At 37.8% G+C, this 19,872-nt stretch overlaps 1 protein-coding gene across 11 annotated transcripts in view; it reads left to right on the forward strand.

Annotated features, from left to right (window-relative positions):
- NUMB (NUMB endocytic adaptor protein) overlaps positions 1–19,872 on the forward strand; it is a 157,077-nt gene that overhangs the window by 25,257 nt on the left and 111,948 nt on the right. For 8 of the 11 annotated variants that reach the window (XM_061156724.1, XM_061156734.1, XM_061156728.1 and 5 more), the window contains exon 2: positions 19,030–19,123. The exons of the other annotated variants lie outside the window; for them this stretch is intronic. The gene's annotated coding sequence lies outside the window, so the exon portion shown is untranslated. The remainder of the gene's footprint in view (positions 1–19,029; positions 19,124–19,872) is intronic. 11 annotated transcript variants of the gene reach the window in all.

Consider the following 19,872-nt stretch of genomic DNA (forward strand, 5'->3'; position numbering starts at 1 on the left):
AGTTTGAGAGATACTACATCGCTTAAAAGTTTTGTGTAGACATAGCAAACAGATTTAGTTATAAAGACACTTTGCTTTAACTGTGGGAAACTGGATGCTAGATTTTGGGGTTTCAGGGATTACCGTTTAGAAATTTATTTTTGTAACCTCATTGCATAAAAAATTTTTAAAAATTATTATGATTATTGGTTTGTTGGGAAGTAACAAAAGGTTTAAGAGTGTTAGGTTCCTTCTTGTTACCTTAAGTAATGAAGATTTATAAATACTGAGATGTAGGCGGAAGCCCTGGAGATGGTCTTAATAGTTACATTCAGGAAATGGATAATGGAATATCCTTCAGAATGTAACAGCAGGTTTAGTTGTCTTTTATTCTTGAGACTCAGCTAACTTTCATTGTCTGTCTTATGTTTACCTCCCTCCTTGTATAGTAGTTTCACATTTGCCACTGGATCTCAATTCTAGAACCAGGCTTAGAGTTCCTGCCCCTCAGAGATATTGGTGATATTGTAGATATTGCAGACTCAGTCACAGACCTAGCAGGTGATTTCTTTCTTGATTTTGAAGCTGTGTCTGTATCCTGCAACCTTCCTAGGGATTATTTCCGGCCAGCCATAGCTCCAGGCGGAGTTGGCCATTGTTTTCTTTACACAGGAGCCCTAACCAGCCTTAGCTCTGCCCTAGCTCTGATAAGTCCTCTTTCTGAAATGGAGTACTTTTAGACCCTGATCGCCAGGGAAGCCAAACTCCCATCTGCCTCTGCCTGTTTATAGATCAGGAACCCAGTGGGCCCCTGGCTTCAGCCTCACGTCATTTTGCATCTGTGTTCCTTATCACTGACTGAGACATATTATTTTTTGAGCCAGCATTGCATTGTTTTTTATATATTTGATACATTCATATGTTAATTGTTATTTGGATGAATTTACTGTACCATCTTGACTAGAAGCCTTTTATTTGTTGTTCAGTGGCTAAGTTGTGTCTGACTGTTTGCCACCCCATGGATTGCAGTACATGAGGCTCCTCTGTCCTCCGCTATCTCCTGGAGTTTGCTCATATTGGTCGTTTGTCCATTGGTCGATGATGCCATCCAACCATCTCATCCTCTGCTACCTCCTTCTCCTGTTGCCTTCAATCTTTCCGAGCATCAAAGTCTTTTCCAGTGAGTTGGCTCTTTGCATCAGGTGACCAAAGTACTGGAGCTTCAGCTTCAGCAACAGTCTTTCCTGTGAATATTCAGGATTGATGTCCTTTAGGGTTGACTGGTTTGATCTCCTTGCAGTCCCAGGGACTCTCAAGAGTCTTCTCCAACACCACAGTTTGAAAGTATTCATTGTTTGGTGCTCAGGCTTCTTTATGATCCCTCTCACATCTGTTCATGACTACTGGACAAACCATAGCTTTGACTATATGGATTTTTGTTGACACAGTGATGTCTCTGCTTTTCAACATGCTGTTTAGATTTGTCATAGTTTTCCTTTCAAGGAACAAGCATCTTTTAATTTAATGGCTGCAGTCACCATCTGCAGTGATTTTGGAGCCCAAGAAAATAAAATCTGGGGGTTTCTCTGGTGGCTCAGTGGTAAAGAATCTGCCTGACAATGCAAGACACTCAAGTTCGATCCCTTACCCAGGAAGATCCCACATGCCAGAGAAACTTAGCTGAATTTTTCCACTTCTAAACAAGGCTCACCTGTGACCTGAACACTACACGTCTAGCTCTTAGAAAACAGCTTTGAAAAAGTGTCCAGACAACCTATCACACAATTATACACAGCAGCTCTACTTGTTACAGCTAAAAAAAAAAAATAATAAAATCTGTCACTCATTCCACTTTTTCCCCTTCTATTTGCCATGAAGTGATGGGACCAGATGCCATGGTCTTAGTTTTGTCAATGTTGAGTGTCAAACCAGCTTTTTCACTCTCCTCTTTCACCCTCATCAAGAGGCTCTTTAGTTCCTCTTCACTTTCTGCCATTAGAGTGGTATCGTCTGCATATCTGAGGTTGTTGATATTTCTCCCAGCAATCTTGATTCCAGATTGTGATTGATCCAACCTGGCATTTTGCGTGATGTACTCTGCATATAAATTAAATAAGCAGGGAGACAATATGTAGCCTTTTTGTACTCCTTTCCCAGTTTTGAACCAATCCATTGTTTCATGGCCGGTTCTAACTGTTGCTTCTCAACCCACATGTAGGTTTCGGTGTTTCTCAGGAGATAGGCAAGGTGGTCTGGTACTTTGATCTCTAAGAATTTTCCATAGTTTGTTGTGATCCACACAATCAAAGACTTTAGTGTAGTCAGTGAAGCAGAAGTAGGTGTTTTCTGGAACTCCCTTGTTTCCTCCATGATCCAATGAATGTTGGCATTTTGATCTTTGATTCCTCTGCCTTCATTTTTTTTTAGACATTCATATTTTATTGAAGTATAGTTTACTTACAGTGTCTCAGGTGCACAGCAAGGTGATTCATTTATACAAATACACATATAATATTTTTAAAATTATTTTCCATTATAATTATTAGAAGATATTGACTGTAGTTCCCTATGATATACAGTAAACCTTTGTTGCTTGTTGCATATATATTTTTTAATCAGAAATCTAGCATTTTATTCATACTAAGTAACACAAGTAGAATCAAAATGTCATAATTTTTTTAGTTAGGCAAAAATTCATAAGTTTTCTAACATATATATACTATACATATTTATATGTTGTATAGTTGCTAAGTCATGTTGACTCGTTGTGACCCATGGATTGTCGTCAACTAGGCTTCTCTGTCTGTGGGGTTTCCCCAAGCAAGAATGCTGGAGTGGGTTGCCATTTCCTTCTTCAGGGTATCTTTTGTATACATATATATTTCTACTTTTCTATTTTTATAGTTTTCGTACTACACTTGATAAAGGCTTGAGAAAGAACATAAAAAAAGAGAGATGGAGAAATTGTGGAACATAAACTAAATGAGTTCTGAGCACTGAATATGAAATAGAAAAAGTGAAACAAGCTAGATAAAAGATCATCATATAGTCCAGTTTTGTTTTTTTTTTGTTTGTTTGTTTTTTTTAATGAGATGGCCAGGGAAATACCAAGGCTGTGTATTGGATGACATTAAGGAACTGTTGTTAACTTTTTGTTTCTTTTATTCGCTAAAGTGTGTCCAACTCTTTTGGGATCGGGTGGACTGTAGCCTGCCACAGGCTTCTCTGTCCATGGGATTCTCTAGGCAAGAATACTGGGGTAGGTTGCCATTTCCTTCTCCATAGTCCAGTTGTTTTTTAACATGAATGCTCATTAGAAACTTGTTTGGAGCTCTGGAGGAAAAAAAGCAATACCTGAGCGTTTGTATTTTTCAAAAAGTTTCAAGATAATTGTGATATGCATCTGAATTTTAAAAAGTGGTTCCAGATTTTTCTATTAGATCCTAGTTTTGGTGATACAGAGTTCTGTTATTTTTCTGTTGACCAATCATGATATAGTGGTATTAAGTGAGTAATAGTTACATAATCACAGTAGTGAGAGTTGAAACATAAAGAAAGCTGAGCACTGAAGAATTGACGCTTTCGAACTGTGGTGTTGGAGAAGACACTTGAGAGTCCCTTGGACTGCAAGGAGATCAAACCAGTCAGTCCTAAAGGAAATCAGTCCTAAATATTCATTGGAAGCACTGATGCTGAAGCTGAAACTCCAGTACTTTGGCCACCTGATGCAAAGAACTGACTCATTTGAAAAGCCCCTGATGCTGGGCAAGATTGAAGGCAGGAGGAGAAGGGGATGACAGAGGATGGCATGGTTGGATGGCATCACCGACTTGATGGACATGAGTTTGAGCAAGCTTCGTGAGTTGGCGATGGACAGGGAAGTGTGGCATGCTGCAGTCTGTGGGGTTGTGAAGAGTCGGACACGACTGAGCGACTGAACTGAACTGAATCAAGATCGTGAAAAGATGTTTATCAATTTTCGCAATCAATAGCCAGACAAGGGGGTCAAGCAGAGTGATGTGGTAAGTGGAAGTGCATACATGCACATGTTTTCATCCATCTAGCCAGTCTGTGTCTTTGGTTGGTGCATTTAATCCATTTACATTTAAGGTAATGATTGATATATATGATGCTATTACCGTTTTCTTGTTTGGGGTTTATTTTCTGTAGCTCTTTTCTTTATCTTGTGTTTCTTGCCTAGGGACGTTTCTTTAGCATTTGTTGTAAAGCTGGTTTGGTGGTGCTGAATTCTCTTAACTTTTGTTTGTCTGGAAAGCTTTTGATTTTTCCATCAAATCTAAAGGAGAGTCTTGCTGGGTAGAGTATTCTTGGTTTTAAGTTCTTCCCTTTCATCACTTTAAATATATCATGCCATTCCCTTCTGGCTTGTAGAGTTTCTGTTGAGATATCAGCTGATAGCCTGATGGGAGTTCCCTTGTATGTTATTTGTCATTTTTTCCCTGTTGCTTTAAATATTTTATCTCTGTCTTTAATTTTTGTCAGTTTGATTACTATGTGTCTCGGTGTATTCCTCCTTGGGTTTATCCTGCCTGGGACTCTCTGTGCTTCCTGGACTTGGTTGACTATTTCCTTTCCCATGTTCAGGAAGTTTTCAGCTGTTAATCTCCAAATATTTTCTCAGGTCCTTTCTCTCTCTTTTCTCCTTCCAGGACCCCTATACTGCAAATGGTGTGTTTAATGTTGTCCCAGAGGTCTCTTAGGCTGTCTTCATTTCTTTTCATTCTTTTTCCTATATTCTGATCTGTGGCAGTAATTTCCACCATTCTGTCTTCCAGGTTATTTATCTGTTCTTCTGCCTCAGTTATTCTGCTGTGGATTCCTTCTAGTTTATTATTCATCTCTGTCTGTCTGTTCTTTAGTTCTTGTAGGTCTTTGGTAAACATTTCTTGCATCTTCTCAATCTTTACCTCCATTCTTTTCCCAAGATTCTGGATCATCTTCACTATCATTATTCTGAATTCTTTTTCTGGAAGGTTGCCTGTCTCCATTTAGTTTTTTTTCTGAGATTTTATCATGTCCCTTCATCTGGGACATAACTTTCTGCTTTTTCATCATGATTAACTTTCTGAAATAGGATTTTTGTGTTAGCCGCTGTGAGACTGTGCTTCTTCTTGATCTTCTGTCTGCCTTCTGATGGCTGAGGCTAAGAGGCTTGTGTAAGCTTCTTGATGGGAGGGACTGGCTATGGGAAAAACTGGGTCTTGCTTTGGTGGGCAGGGCCTTGTTCAATAAAGCCCTTTAATTCAATTATCTGCTGATGGCTGGGGTTGCACTCCCTCCCTGGTAGTTGTTTGGCCTGAGGGGACCCAGCCCTGAGGTTTAAGGGCTCTATGTTAGGGTTAATGGTGAACTCCAGGAGGGTTTATGCCAAGGGGGAGCTTCCAGTGCCTGTGTCCCTGTGGTGAGTCCCTGCCAACCCACACCTCCACAGGTGACCCTCCATAACTTGCAAGTAGTTTTGGATCCATCTCCTGTGGGGTCACTGCTCCTCTCCTTTGGGTGTTGGTGCGTGCTAAATTTTGTTTGTGCCCTCCAAGATTGAAGTCTCTGTTTCTCCCAGTCCTCTGGAAGTCCTTTAATCAAATCCTGTAGGCCCTCAAGGTCAGATTGCCTGGGAATTCCTCGTCCGTTTGTCAGATCCCCAGACAGGGAAGCCTAATGTAGGGTACAGAACCCTCAAGCAGTGTGGGAACTTCTTTTGTAATACTGTCCAGGCTGTGGGTCACCCACCTGGTTGATACGGGATTTTATTTTACTGTGGATGTGCCCCTCCTACCATCTCGCTGCGGCTCCTTCTTTCTTTGGATTTGGGTTATCTTTTTTTTGGTGGGTTTCAGTGTCCTCCTGTCAGTGGTTGTTCAACAGCTAGGTACAATCTTGGTGCTCTCGCAGGATGAGATTCCTCTGCCTTTTCTAAACCCAGCTTGTACATCTGGAAGTTCTCAGTTCATGTACTGCTTAAGGCTATCTTGAAGGATTTTGAGCATAACCTTTTGGAGAAGGAAATGGCAACCCACTCCAGTATTCTTGCCTGGAGAATCCCATGGACAGAGGAACCTGGTGGGCTATAGTCCACAGGGTCGCAAAGAGTCGGACATGACTGAGAGACTTAACTAACTTTTGCTAGCATGTGAAATGAGCGCAGTTGTATGGTAGTTTCAACATTCTTTGGCATTGCCCTTCTTTGGGATTGGAATGAAAACTGACTTGAGTTTTCCAAATTTGCTGACGTACTGAGTGCAGCACTTTAATAGCTTCATCTTTAAGGATATTAAATAGCAACTGGAATTCCATCACCTCTGCTAGCTTTGTTTGTAGTAATCCTTCCTAAGGCCCACTTCAGGTCACACTCCAGGATGTCAGCTCTAGGTTAGTGACCACACCGTTGTGGCTAAATTCTTAGAATGATACCTAGCATAAAGTCAGTTCTCTATATATGGCAACTGTTGTATTTTCAATGAGTCCTAAAATTTTTTGTTGTTTTCTGTGTTTAGATAGTATGGATAGATAAATAGGTGTATGTGCTTGTGCGTGCTAAGTCACTTCAGTCGTGTCTGACTCTCTGTCACCCTGTGGACCGCACCCTGCTAGGCTGCTCTATCCTTGGGATTCTCCATACAGGAATACTGGAGTGGGTTGCTGTGCCTTCCTCAAGTAAATGTCTACTTGTGTGTGTGTGTGTATTTATATACATGTGCACTATATATATCCACACTATTTAGATAGATGTCTGTTTATAGTGTGCATATATGTATTGTATGTGTGTGTGGATATATTTGTGTATCTATATAGTGACCCCAAAACACTAGTTAGTCTTTATTTGAAATTTTAGCAAATGTGTCTGGGGGTTATGACATGTATGGAGGCTTTGAGATGGGACATTTTTTTGTTGTTGTTTTCATTTTTTCTTTATTACTATTACTATTATTATTTTTTACAAACCCTTGTGTCGAGGTGGGTGGAACATTTAAATTGAATTTCAATCTATGTCCTGGCAACCTTTAATTGGAAAATTTTCAGGAGAAATTGGAATTTTTTTTCAATATTGTAAAGTGCTGAGGTGCTTTATTCTTTGTGGTAGTCCAGTAATTGATAATTCCTTTAAGCTGTATTGCATGTACTTTATTTTTTACATTAGCTACTAATAAAATCAGTGCAGTTTGTGTGGATATCGTAAGAAATTATGGACATTGTAATGGAGTGGATTTTAAGTCAGGAAAATGGAATGTTGAAAGTATACATGAGGGGCTCCTGGGTGTCTCAATGGTGAGAAGTCCACCTGCCGATGCAGGAGACATGGATTGGGGGAAGATCTCTCATGCCGCGGGCGGCTGAGCCCATGTGCCACAGCTGTTGAGCCTGTCCTCTAGAGCCCTGGAGCCGCAACTGGCGAGCCTACGTGCCACAGCTGCTTGAAGCTTGCGCGCCCCGGAACCCATGCTCTGCAACAGGGGCAGCCACCACCACGAGAAGTCCTCGCGCCGCAACTACAGAGCAGCCCCCCTTGCCGCCACTAGAGAAAAGCCCACACAGCGACGAAGACCCAGCACAGCCAGGAATGAGTTAAATAAATACATAGTTTTAAAGGGTACATGAGTGGGGAGGAAAGGTGGTTTTGAGGTAGAGGTTTTGGCTTCAACAACCATAGTTATGCTGAGGTAAAAATCTTCTTTGGGAAAGAGGCACAAAAAAGAGGAATAAAGTATTAGACAAACTTCCAGTTTGTGTTTTAGTTTTCATATGCTTGTGTATTGTAACCCCTAAAGACTTCACTCTAGTCTGTTAAAGTTTACCCATTAATTCAGAAGCGTAAATTAAAATTTTTTCTTTTAAAATAGAAATGTCAACTATTCTTGGATGTTGGCTTTGAATTAGTGGAGGGATGAATCTGATAGCTTATCATCTACTACTGTTTTTAAGGGGATGCTGAATCGATTATTCTACCGTTTAGAGAGATTGCTCTTGGTAATAAATGATCTTACTTTATTTCTTTGACTGAAATAATAAGACACACTACTTCCTTTTTCCTCTTACCTCAAGCCCTGAGTATGCCTTTGCTTTTATTTCTGTCTTATATTGTAAACTGCTGTGTCTTGTCTAGGTGTTTGGAACCATGAAGGTGTATTATCAAGTAAGAAGCATGGCATAATGCCACTTAGAGTTTTAATCTACCAGTCATGAATAATAAGAACTAATTCAATATGTCATCCCATCAGGTAGTCATTTTGAGGTGAACTTTATTTATTTATTTATTTATTTATTATTATTATTTTTTTTTCCAGTGGGTTTTGTCATACATTGATATTAATCAGCCATGGATTTACATGTATTCCCAATCCCGATCCCCCCTCCCACCTCCCTCTCCACCCGATTCCTCTGGGTCTTCCCAGTGCACCAGGCCGGAGCACTTGTCTCGTGCATCCCACCTGGGCTGGTGATCTGTTTCACCATAGATAGTATACATGCTGTTCTTTTGAAATATCCCACCCTCACCTTCTCCCACAAAGTTCAAAAGTCTGTTCTGTATTTCTGTGTCTCTTTTTCTGTTCTGCATATAGGGTTATCGTTATCACCTTTCTAAATTCCATATACATGTGTCAGTATGCTGTAATGTTCTTTATCTTTCTGGCTTACTTCACTCTGTATAATGGGCTCCAGTTTCATCCATCTCATTAGAACTGGTTCAAATGAATTCTTTTTAATGGCTGAGTAATATTCCATGGTGTATATGTACCACAGCTTCCTTATCCATTCATCTGCTGATGGGCATCTAGGTTGCTTCCATGTCCTGGCTATTATAAACAGTGCTGCGATGAACATTGGGGTGCACGTGTCTCTTTCAGATCTGGTTTCCTCAGTGTGTATGCCCAGAAGTGGGATTGCTGGGTCATATGGCAGTTCTATTTCCAGTTTTTTTAAGAAATCTCCACACGGTTTTCCATAGCGGCTGTACTAGTTTGCATTCCCACCAACAGTGTAAGAGGGTTCCCTTTTCTCCACACCCTCTCCAGCATTTATTGCTTGTAGACTTTTGGATAGCAGCCATCCTGACTGGCGTGTAATGGTACCTCATTGTGGTTTTGATTTGCATTTCTCTAATAATGAGTGATGTTGAGCATCTTTTCATGTGTTTGTTAGCCATCTGTATGTCTTCTTTGGAGAAATGTCTGTTTAGTTCTTTGGCCCATTTTTTGATTGGGTCATTTATTTTTCTGGAATTGAGCTGCAGGAGTTGCTTGTATATTTTTGAGATTAATCCTTTGTCTGTTTCTTCATTTGCTATTATTTTCTCCCAATCTGAGGGCTGTCTTTTCACCTTACTTATAGTTTCCTTTGCAGTGCAAAAGCTTTTAAGTTTCATTAGGTCCCATTTGTTTAGTTTTGCTTTTATTTCCAATATTCTGGGAGGTGGGTCATAGAGGATCTTGCTGTGATTTATGTCGGAGAGTGTTTTGCCTATGTTCTCCTCTAGGAGTTTTATAGTTTCTGGTCTTACATTTAGATCTTTAATCCATTTTGAGTTTATTTTTGTGTATGGTGTTAGAAAGTGTTCTAGTTTCATTCTTTTACAAGTGGTTGACCAGTTTTCCCAGCACCACTTGTTAAAGAGGTTGTCTTTTTTCCATTGTATATCCTTGCCTCCTTTGTCAAAGATAAGGTGTCCATAGGTTTGTGGATTTATCTCTGGGCTTTCTATTCTGTTCCATTGATCTATATTTCTGTCTTTGTGCCAGTACCATACTGTCTTGATGACTGTGGCTTTGTAGTAGAGTCTGAAGTCAGGCAGGTTGATTCCTCCAGCTCCATTCTTCTTTCTCAAGATTACTTTGGCTATTCGAGGTTTTTTGTATTTCCATACAAATTGTGAAATTCTTTGGTCTAGTTCTGTGAAAAATACCGTTGGTAGCTTGATAGGGATTGCATTGAATCTATAGACTGCTTTGGGTAGAATAACCATTTTGACAATATTAATTCTTTTGAGGTGAACTTTAGATGTTCAGAGAGTACTGATCCATCCATCTAATGACTACATTCATGCTACTTTGCTTAAGTTGATAAGATTTTAATGGTTATGCATTTCTCCCCAAACTGAAAGGTTTTTTAAAAATACTTTGTTAACTCTTTAATTGTCAGAATCTGTGGTGGGATTCTTAATTTAAGTAGAGGATTCATTAGGATTATGATCCAGAATCTTTCTGATATGAGGAGATAATTAGACACTATTTATCATGATAATTGTTAAAATTTTACTTTTTTATTATTTTTCTTCTTTTTTCAATGTGAGATGAAACTTTTAACGTTTTAAATTTATTGAGAAATAACTGATACATGTAGTATAAGTACAACTGTTTGTCATCTATCAAAATAGATGGAAGCTTTATATTGAGCCTTTGCCGTTGACATTTTTGTTGTACTGACTGGCAAATTTCCTCTGATCTGTATTGCCTTTTATTGGGCCTTTGTGAAGCAAATAGAGTTTGAGGGAAAGATCACAGTATTTGAAATCAGAAGATTTAAAGTCCTGTCTCTGTCAATTTATTTGCTCTGTGACTTCCACCTGTTGAGATTATTCTTTTCAAATTACTTGTAAAGAAAACAATGATATCTGTCTCATAGCATTGTTGTCAAAATTAAATAAAATACTTTGTGACCTATATCATAACTCTTAAGGGTGTTACAGGGTGTTTTTCAGTTGTGACGTTTGTTGTATTTTAGCAAAATAGCAGTGCTACGTGCTTAGTCACTCAGTTGTGTCTGACTCTTTGCGACCCCATGGACTATAGCCTGCCAGGCTCCTCTGTCCATGGGGATTCTTCAGGCAAGAAGACTGGACTGGGTTGCCATTCCCTCCTCCAGGGGATCTTCCCAATCCAGGGGTTGAACGTAGGTTTCCCTTATTACTGTCTGCGCCACCAGGGAAGCCCAAAATAGCAATACTGTCCTTAAGGATTTCCATTGTATGGGTGGCATACCAACTTTTGATTTGATGTATCATTTTTATTTAGGGTGAATATCCCTTGGTTTTTGTCTGCCTTTATATTTTCCCTGATGGTAAATTTCTTCACTGTGTGAGGATTCTTCCTTTGCCAAAGTTAGAAATTGGTTAGACTTTATCATTACATTCAGCTTCATGATGTCATGAAAAATAAGGCCTGTCTAGAGTAAACTGGGACCCAGCCTTTCTTGAAGTCACTGGTTCTCAGTGGGGTCAGAACCTGCCCGTGTTGTGCTGGGATCTTTGAGGGTGCACTTGGCTGCCACAGTGATTAAGGTGTGGGGTGGGTACAGCATTGGCATTCAGTGAGCAGGAGTCACGAATGCCATACATCCCACAAGACACGAGGCAGTTCTGCATGGATTTTGAACATTTCCCCAGACCTGCTTATGGGTGAAAAACCTGTTTGTACTCATCTGATTGTAATTTGGTTTTACATTTAAACACAAAGTGGTTTTTTGCCTGGCTTTGATAGATACTGAATTTTCCAGGAATGTAACTACTGAGTAAACGGAGGGCAAATTGTACTTTGTTTTGTTCAGAAACAAGAGTTGTTAACTGTTCTGGAAAATCTTATTACCAGTGGCATTGCCGCTTATGGTATTTGATTTCCCAACACAGATCATTTGTGCCAGTCTTCATTTATAACTGTCATGTTCATGGTATTTCTGTGTGTGGGAGCAAGTGTCTATTTCTTTATTAATATGAATTCCAGGTGGTTATATTGGCATATTTATGTATTAGAATATTTTAAAAATTACTTTTTCTCCTCTTATTTTACATTAGGCATTATATTAATTTTTTCAAAACCAAAGATAGGTAAGTTACCTACTTGCATTACATTTCAGATTTATGCTTTCAAAATGAAAAACTTTTGTTTTAGTGGAGTTTCAGGATGGAACCTGTATTTAATGGAAGCCTATGTGCTCTTGCCAGGGTGAGAGAAGAGGTCCGTGTTGGTTTTCATTATTGATGTCTGTTCTTCTTTTTCCTTTTCTTCCTTTTCCTTTCCCCTTAAGATCTACTTGATATATAGATAAGAATATGGTGCTGTGTTTGTAAATAATAAAGCATATAATAAAATCAATACCTGTGAACCCACCATTCAAAAGAGAGAACATTACCAGTGCTGTTTGTATATTTCTCTTTGATTTCCATCTACCTGTCTTTCCACCAGGGATGAAACTATTGAGGATTTTGTTTTGGATATATTTATTTATCATTCCCTTCCTTTTCCTTTAATTTTACCACATTTGTATATATTTCAAAAATTTTTCATTTCGTTTTATTTTTTAACTCTAAAAATGGAACCATGCTGTATGTATATTCTTGTTTGCTTTGGCTAGTCAACTTTATGTTTTTAAAGATTCATTCTTATGGATATGTGTAATTGTGGTTAATTTTCTTAGATGTGTGTATGAATTGTATGACTGTTAACCACATTGTATCTCTTCTTCTCAAAACGGACATTTGTTTTTTTTTTCTTCCGTTTTGTTGGTATTACAGATCTATTCCTACTTATGTCTTCAGGTACAAGTATTTCTCTACAACAGTGAATTTTAAGCATTTTTGATGGTGATCAACCCGTGCCCACCTCTACCCACTATTCAGTTCAGTTCAGTCGCTCAGTCGTGTCCAACTCTTTGCAACTCCATGAATCGCAGCACGCCAGGCCTCCCTGTCCATCACCAACTACCGGAGTTCACCCAAACTCACGTCCGTTGAGTCAGTGATGCCATCCAACCATCTCATCCTCTGTCATTCCCTTCTCCTCCTGCCCTCAATTTTTCCCAGCATCAGGGTCTTTTCAACTGAGTCAGCTTTTCGTATCAGGTGGCCAGAGTATTGGAGTTTCAGCTTCAACATCAGTCCTTCCAATGAACACCCAGGACTGATCTCCTTTGGGATGGACTGGTTGGATCTCCTTGCAGTCCAAGGGACTCTCAAGAGTCTTCACCAACACCACAGTTCAAAAGCATCAATTCTTCAGCGCTCAGTTTTCTTTATAGTCCAGTTCTCACATCCATACATGACTACTGGAAAAACCATAGCATTGACTAGATGGACCTTTGTTGACAAAATAATGTCTCTGCTTTTTAGTATGCTGTCTCCGTTAGTCATAACTTTACTTCCAAGGAGTAAGCATCTTTTAATTTCATGGTTGCAGTCACCATCAGCAGTGATCTGGGAGCCTGAAAAAATAAAGTGTGCCACTGCTTCCCCATCTATTTGCTGTGAAGTGATCCACCGGCTATTACACAGACAGAAAAATGAGAATCAGTATTCACCCATATTACCTGTGATGCATTCCTGTTTTTCTCTCTTTTTCTCTTTTCTCTTTATGTCCTGACTGTGCCCTAAATGACTTCACAGTTCATTTTCACAGTTCAGGGTCTTTGACTTGGTTTCCTTTGGAGAACAAGTGTGTTGATCTGGTTTTCCTTTACTTATAGAGTGTTTCAGGGATAGCATTTCATGAGGTAACAGTGCAGCTGGCTAACAAGGAGGACTGTTCCACACCTGGAAGCATCTGGCTCTTGAGCTCTATAAAGTTTCAGCTAGCACTAAATTTGGATTTAGCCCTTAAGTACCTGCTACTCCTTGATGAAATGAATTCCTTAGGTATGCCTTAACTAAATATTTTGAGTTATCCCAGTGTTACACCATTCTCTGAGATGCAAGGAGCCGGGTTGCTTGTGGCTTTCTATTCTTGATATTTACTGTGATGTCAGGCTTGGCTCCCCCTATTTTTTATCTTAACCATAAACTGTATATTCTTTAAGGCTCAAATCTTAGTAGTTGATTCTTCAGTTTTCTGGTGGCTTGCTAGTGCACATTCAGATACTTCACGTATTTCCTCTTTCTTGAAGTTTTCATTCTGCTTGCAGACTAAGAATTTTTTTCGCTGAAGAGGAAAAGAGTTAATTTATGGGAATTTATTTGACTTTAATCTTAAGTAATTATAAAGTTAAGCAGAGAACTACGTTTTAACTCTGATTCAGTGTTTATAGTTATTTAGAATTATTAGAGTTTTAACTTACAGAGCTATGCTTTGAATCTCAGAGGGAGAATATTTACACTTGGTACTGTTCTTGATGACTCTTAACAGGAATAACCAAGGTACTGTTATGTGTATATACATATATATAGTTTTAGCTAGCACTAAAACTGTGTATGTATATAGTTTTAAATCTTGTTTTTATGACTGTAGGACTCAAAAATAATAAATAGGCATTGTATTCATTGCAGTCTAGAAGCTGTGTATGGTTTGCATTATTGTTTTTTGTAGCAAAATATATGTAACATAAAATTTACTGTTTGAACCATTTTTCAGTGTACAGTTCAGTGGCGTTCAGTGCAGTGACATGGTTGTGCAGCTATCCGCACCATCCATCTCCAGAACTTGAACTTCCCAAGATGAAGCAGTGTGTCTGTTCAAGGTTAACTTTCTATGCTGCTGCTCCCTCAGCCCATAGCAACCTCTCTTCTGCTCTCTGTCTCTAGGAATATGACTACTCTTGAGTATCTACTGGCCCCCTTGATCGTTTCCATTTTTTGGCTGTTGTGACTAATGCTACTAGAACACTGGTGTACAAATATCAGTATGAATCCTGCTTTCAGTTCTTTTAGGTATATGCTCAGTAACGGAATTGCTGGATTGCATGGTGATTCTGTGCTTAATTTTTTGGGGGGAATGGACATACTGGTTTTCTTTTGCATCTGTATTGTAGATATATTTTTAATAAATAATTACAGGTCTGTTTCTATAATTTTTAAGTGGCTGCATAGGGTTCCAGACTATGGATATGTCTTGGTTTATTTGTAGATGTTTCTATCGTTAACAATTCTTGCTATAATAAACACTATTATGGTTCATTTATTCGTCAGATATTTACTGAACACCTGTATATGTTCGGCGTGTATAATGGCTCTTTTGTACAGACATATTTGCACACATCCATTTACTTAGGATAAACTTTTTAGAAGTGAGACTGTTGGGTCAAAGGATGGGCATATTTTGAAATGTGATTATTTTACTGAAAGTTTTTATACTTATAAACTATTTAAAAATTATAGTCCCAAATAATGAATAGGAATGTCAGATGCCCCATGCTTTATGAAACACTGGGTATTATCGATCTTTTTAGTATTTGTTAATCTGAGATGAGAGTAATTTGCATCTCTTTCGTCACTACTAGTGAAGTTGAACATCTTGTGCTTACAATTTTGTTTCCTCTTTTGTCAGTTGTGTATTCATGTATTTCTGCTCCTATCTCTTTCTTATTAACTGGTTAGAACTCCTTATATACTAAGGATATTAAATATTTTATATATATTTTTTATATTATAGGTATTTTCCCCAAATAGTCATTTTTGTCTCTTATTTTTTCTTCATAATCTCTTTTGCAGTGTAGCTTCTTTACTTTTTATAGCCAGTTTTATTAGTCCTTTACAATTTCTGTTTGGTCTCTTTTTTCTGATGGTCTTGGCCGACCCTGATTTAATCTGTGTGTGTGTGTGTGTGTGTGTGTGTGTGTGTGTGTGTGTAAGGGAGTGATTTGTAGACAAACTTTCTTAGAAATAGAAATCTCTGCATGAACTGATCTGTTTTGAATTAAATCTGACATTGAAAGTAGTTTGGGAAAATGAAATGTAAAAGGCAGGTGAAGAATCAAAAGTTTTAACTTTTTTTTAAAATGAAAATCTTCGTAAAGATTGATGAAAACATTTCCAAACCAATACTATTTGCCATAGAAAATAAGTACATGTTGAACCTAATTTACTTTTTATTGATCTCTTAAGGATTTGGGAAATATTTACTTGTTAATTTAGGTATGTAGGCTATAGTAGATTGGAGATATTCCACAGTTTTTTACTTGTTTTCAAAATTTCTTTCATTATATGTTGTTAGAGTTTGTTGAAGAGGATGCTGCTTCGGTTGGTATTCTTTGTCTTTGTAACTGCTTTTGCCTATGTCTCGTTCCTTGAAACCTTTGATTACTTTTAATCCTAATCTTTTCTGTATCTTGTTGCTATATCTGGTTCCTGACTTTTTTGATCTTTCAATACCTTTATTCTTTTGCTCCTATTCTTGATTTCAACTTGAGCTTTATAAGGATTGAAAGAACTTAATCATACCATGTAGTCTTTAATTTTTATATACAGATTCTTTCCAGTATTGTGTACATTTTAAACTCCCAGTGCACAACTCTTCTGGACATTTGAGTTTGCTAACTACCTGGATGTTAGTGGAGGATGTATATGTAGAGCAAGTATTACAGTCATTTGACCTAGAATATAATAATGAAAAGTGAAAATATAATAATGGAGAGTGGAAAAGTTGACTTAAAACTCAACATTCACAAAACTAAGATCATGGCATCCGGTTCCATGACTTCATGGCGAATGGAAGGGGAAAAAGTAGAATCAGTGACAGATTTTTCTCTGCCATGAAATAGAAGATGCTTGCTTCTCGGAGGAAAAGCAATGACAAACCTAGATAGCATATTAAAAAGCAAAGACAATTACTCAGCCATTAAAAAGAATACATTTGAATCAGTTCTAATGAGATGGATGAAACTGGAGCCCATTATACAGAGTGAAGTAAGCCAGAAAGATAAACACCAATACAGTATACTAACACATATATATGGAATTTAAAAAGATGGTAATGATAACCCTATATGCAAGACAGAAAAAGAGACACAGATGTATAGAACAGTCGTTTGGACTCTATGGGAGAAGGCGAGGGTGGGATGATCTGAGAGAAGAGCATTGAAACATGTATATATCAAGTGTGAAACAGATTGCCAGTCCAGGTTGGATGCATGAGACAAGTGCTCAGGGCTGGTGCACTGGGATGACCCAGAGGGATGGGATGGGGAGGGAGGTGGGAGGGGGGGTTCAGGATGGGGGACACATGTAAATCCATGGCTGATTCATGTCAATGCATGGCTAAAACAACTACAATAATGTAATTAGCCTCCAACTAATAAAAATATTTGTTGCTTAAAAAAAAAAAAAAAAAGCAAAGACATCACTTTGCTGACAAAGGTCTGTATAGTCAAAGCTATGGCTTTTCCAGTAGTCATGTATGGATGTGAGAGTTGGAGCATAAAGAAGGTGAGTGCTGAAGAATTGATGCTTTCAAATTGGTGCTAAAGAAGACTTGAGAGTCCCTTGGACTGCAAGAAGATCAAACCAGTCAGTCCTAAAGGAAATCAACCCTGAATATTCATTGGAAAGACTTAGTTTAAAGCTGAAGCTCTAATACTTTGACCACCTGATGGGAAGAGCGAACTCGTTGGAAAAGACCCTGATACTGGGAAATATTGAAGGCAAAAGGAGAAGAGGGAGGCAGAAGATGAGATGGTTAGATAGCATCACCGACTCAATGGACATGAACTTGAGCAAACTACAGGTGATAGTGGAAGACAGGGATGTCTAGCTTGCTGCAGTCCATGAGGTCACAAAGAGTTGGGCACAACTTAGCCACTGAACAACAACAAATAAGAATGAAATAAAATCATACTTATAATGATTTGATGAAAATGTTGAGCCTTATGAACTTAATCATGAACCTGCCTTGTGACCTTGATCAAATCCTTTAAAGTGGTATAGTTTTCATTTTGTAAATTTAGATGGTTTCTTATTTTAGCTTTCTTTGCCTTAGAGTTTTGCTTATAGCAAATGCAAGAGCCAAAGAGTTAAGAGTTCGAGGACTTTAGGGAACATCTGCCGTCTAATTTGTTCTCTCTACAAGTATTTGCTTGGCACTGTTTTGGTTTTGAGGATACAGTGAAGTCCCTGGCTTCATGGAGTTTACAGTCTTTTATGAAACGAAGGTTATAAAGAACTCTGTGATCTTATTTAAAGAGTCCTCATTTAATTTTGGTGGGTTTTAATATGCTTAAAAGAAAAAGGATTTGGTCCCTTTTATGCCAGATAGGAAATGAGGAACTGTAAAGCAAGAGGAAAAAACCCTAAAAGGGTGAACAAGGGCAGTGCCTCTCAAATTTTTCTGTGTGTATGAATCACATGAGGATCTTGTTAAATTGCAGATTCTGAACCAATAGGTCCAACGTCGGGCCTGGGATTTTGCATTTCTAACAAACTTCTGGATGCTGCTTGTGGTACCAGTCTATGAACCACGGTTCGAGTAGCAAGGAATTAGTATTTTGTTAAGAGAAAAGAATAGCCTGTTAACCTTTTTGAGAGGAGGGATTTGGGGCCATGCAGCATAGGCTTGGAGTTCTGAGCAACACATCACTCAGAACTTGACCTTGGTGAAATGAAATTATAAGAGCTATTAATTTCATATGTAAAGAGGGAGTATTAAGGAGGTAGTCAACATCTGATTTTTTTTGGATGGCATCTAGAACTAAGGCTGGATGGTCTTAAAGGGTCTAAAACCTTTGAAAAGATACTAGGAGGTGAAAGACATGAGGATCTTCAGGTATGATAAAAATAACTAGTCAGATAAAATTTATGAGTAAAGTATTATTAGCTAGGAGGACTTAGTTTGTAATTGGGAAGATTTTCTCTCCTCTTTATACTTAATCTAACTGGCATAGTGATTCTAGTTTTAAAAAAAGTAAGTGCTGGTGGTTGTTTTTTAATATGTATATGTATTTTTTCCTGTAGGCACATTCTGTGTGTAAAGTATGTGAAATTTCTTTGTTACAGGTCTGAATAAAGCTTAAGTGTGCTTAAGTTGCCCTTTTCTGATCTGTTCCTCTAGTGTTAGCTACTTGGAGCATAAATAACCTAGGAGCTCATTTATCTTCATACAATTAGCAGAAGACTCTTAATCTTGGAAGTGGTATAAAATGCCCAGTGGATATCAAACATTTACCCATAGGAAAAAATTTGGCAAGCCAAATCTTCGAACCAGCAGGCTTTTATTTAGTTCTGTGAATTCACAATGATAGTGTTTCCAATTATGTTTTTTACATTTCCCCCCCATTCTTGTACTATTTTAGAAGTAATATATATTCATATATCCTCTTTAATAAACACCTAATTTGTTACAGACTGAAGATGTTGGGAAATTACTGCTAACACCCATAATTTATTATGGCTCCTGTCATTGGAATATTGGTTTCCTTTGAAAACAGGTATAATATGGTAAGGAGACTTAGTTATTGTTTGTTATATAGGCAGAAAGATGTGAAATGTAATCATGGATTACACTGAGATAAATCTCAATATTCCTTTAATTGTATTAGTTCATTATGATTAAATGAACTACATGTGTTTTTACTAGTTATGTATCCAGTCGATTTTATTTAAATTGACTGTATTTAAATCGACATATTTAAAAAGCATTTGCTGCACCTATTGTTATTTTGGTATTTAGGTCTTTTTTAACTTAATTGTTAAAACCGAAAGTAAAACATTAAAGCTTTATAGTCTGTTCTAGAATCAGACCAAGGAAAAAATGAAGTAAAACACATTGTATGCTACAATTATATTTTGCAACTTACATCTGAAATTGTTTTGTTAGAGCATCTATTAGAAATGAATTTCAACTCTCCTTATTCTGTAGGTTTTTTATAATGTAATTATCTGAAAGTGGATGTCCATATAAAATAAGTTTCTAGTGTCTTCCAATTTTTAACTCAGTTTAACTTTAGAACCATATAAGCCTTTCCTGTATATTCTGAAAGCTCAATGTAGTAATACCTGGAAATGTAATTGAAATATAAAATAAATGAAAAAGTAAAGTAAATGAGAAAGAAATTACCGATAAGCTTAACATTGAAATAATTAAATTTAAAAGAATAAAAAGATGTGTCTTGTTAATTTACACTATTGCACTGGTGTGTGGGGCTTTTGAGGGCAGGAACTGTGCTATATATTTGTGTTTGCACACA

Source organism: Dama dama, chromosome 12, assembly GCF_033118175.1.
Source record: "Dama dama isolate Ldn47 chromosome 12, ASM3311817v1, whole genome shotgun sequence".
NCBI classification, from domain to species: Eukaryota; Metazoa; Chordata; class Mammalia; order Artiodactyla; family Cervidae; genus Dama; species Dama dama.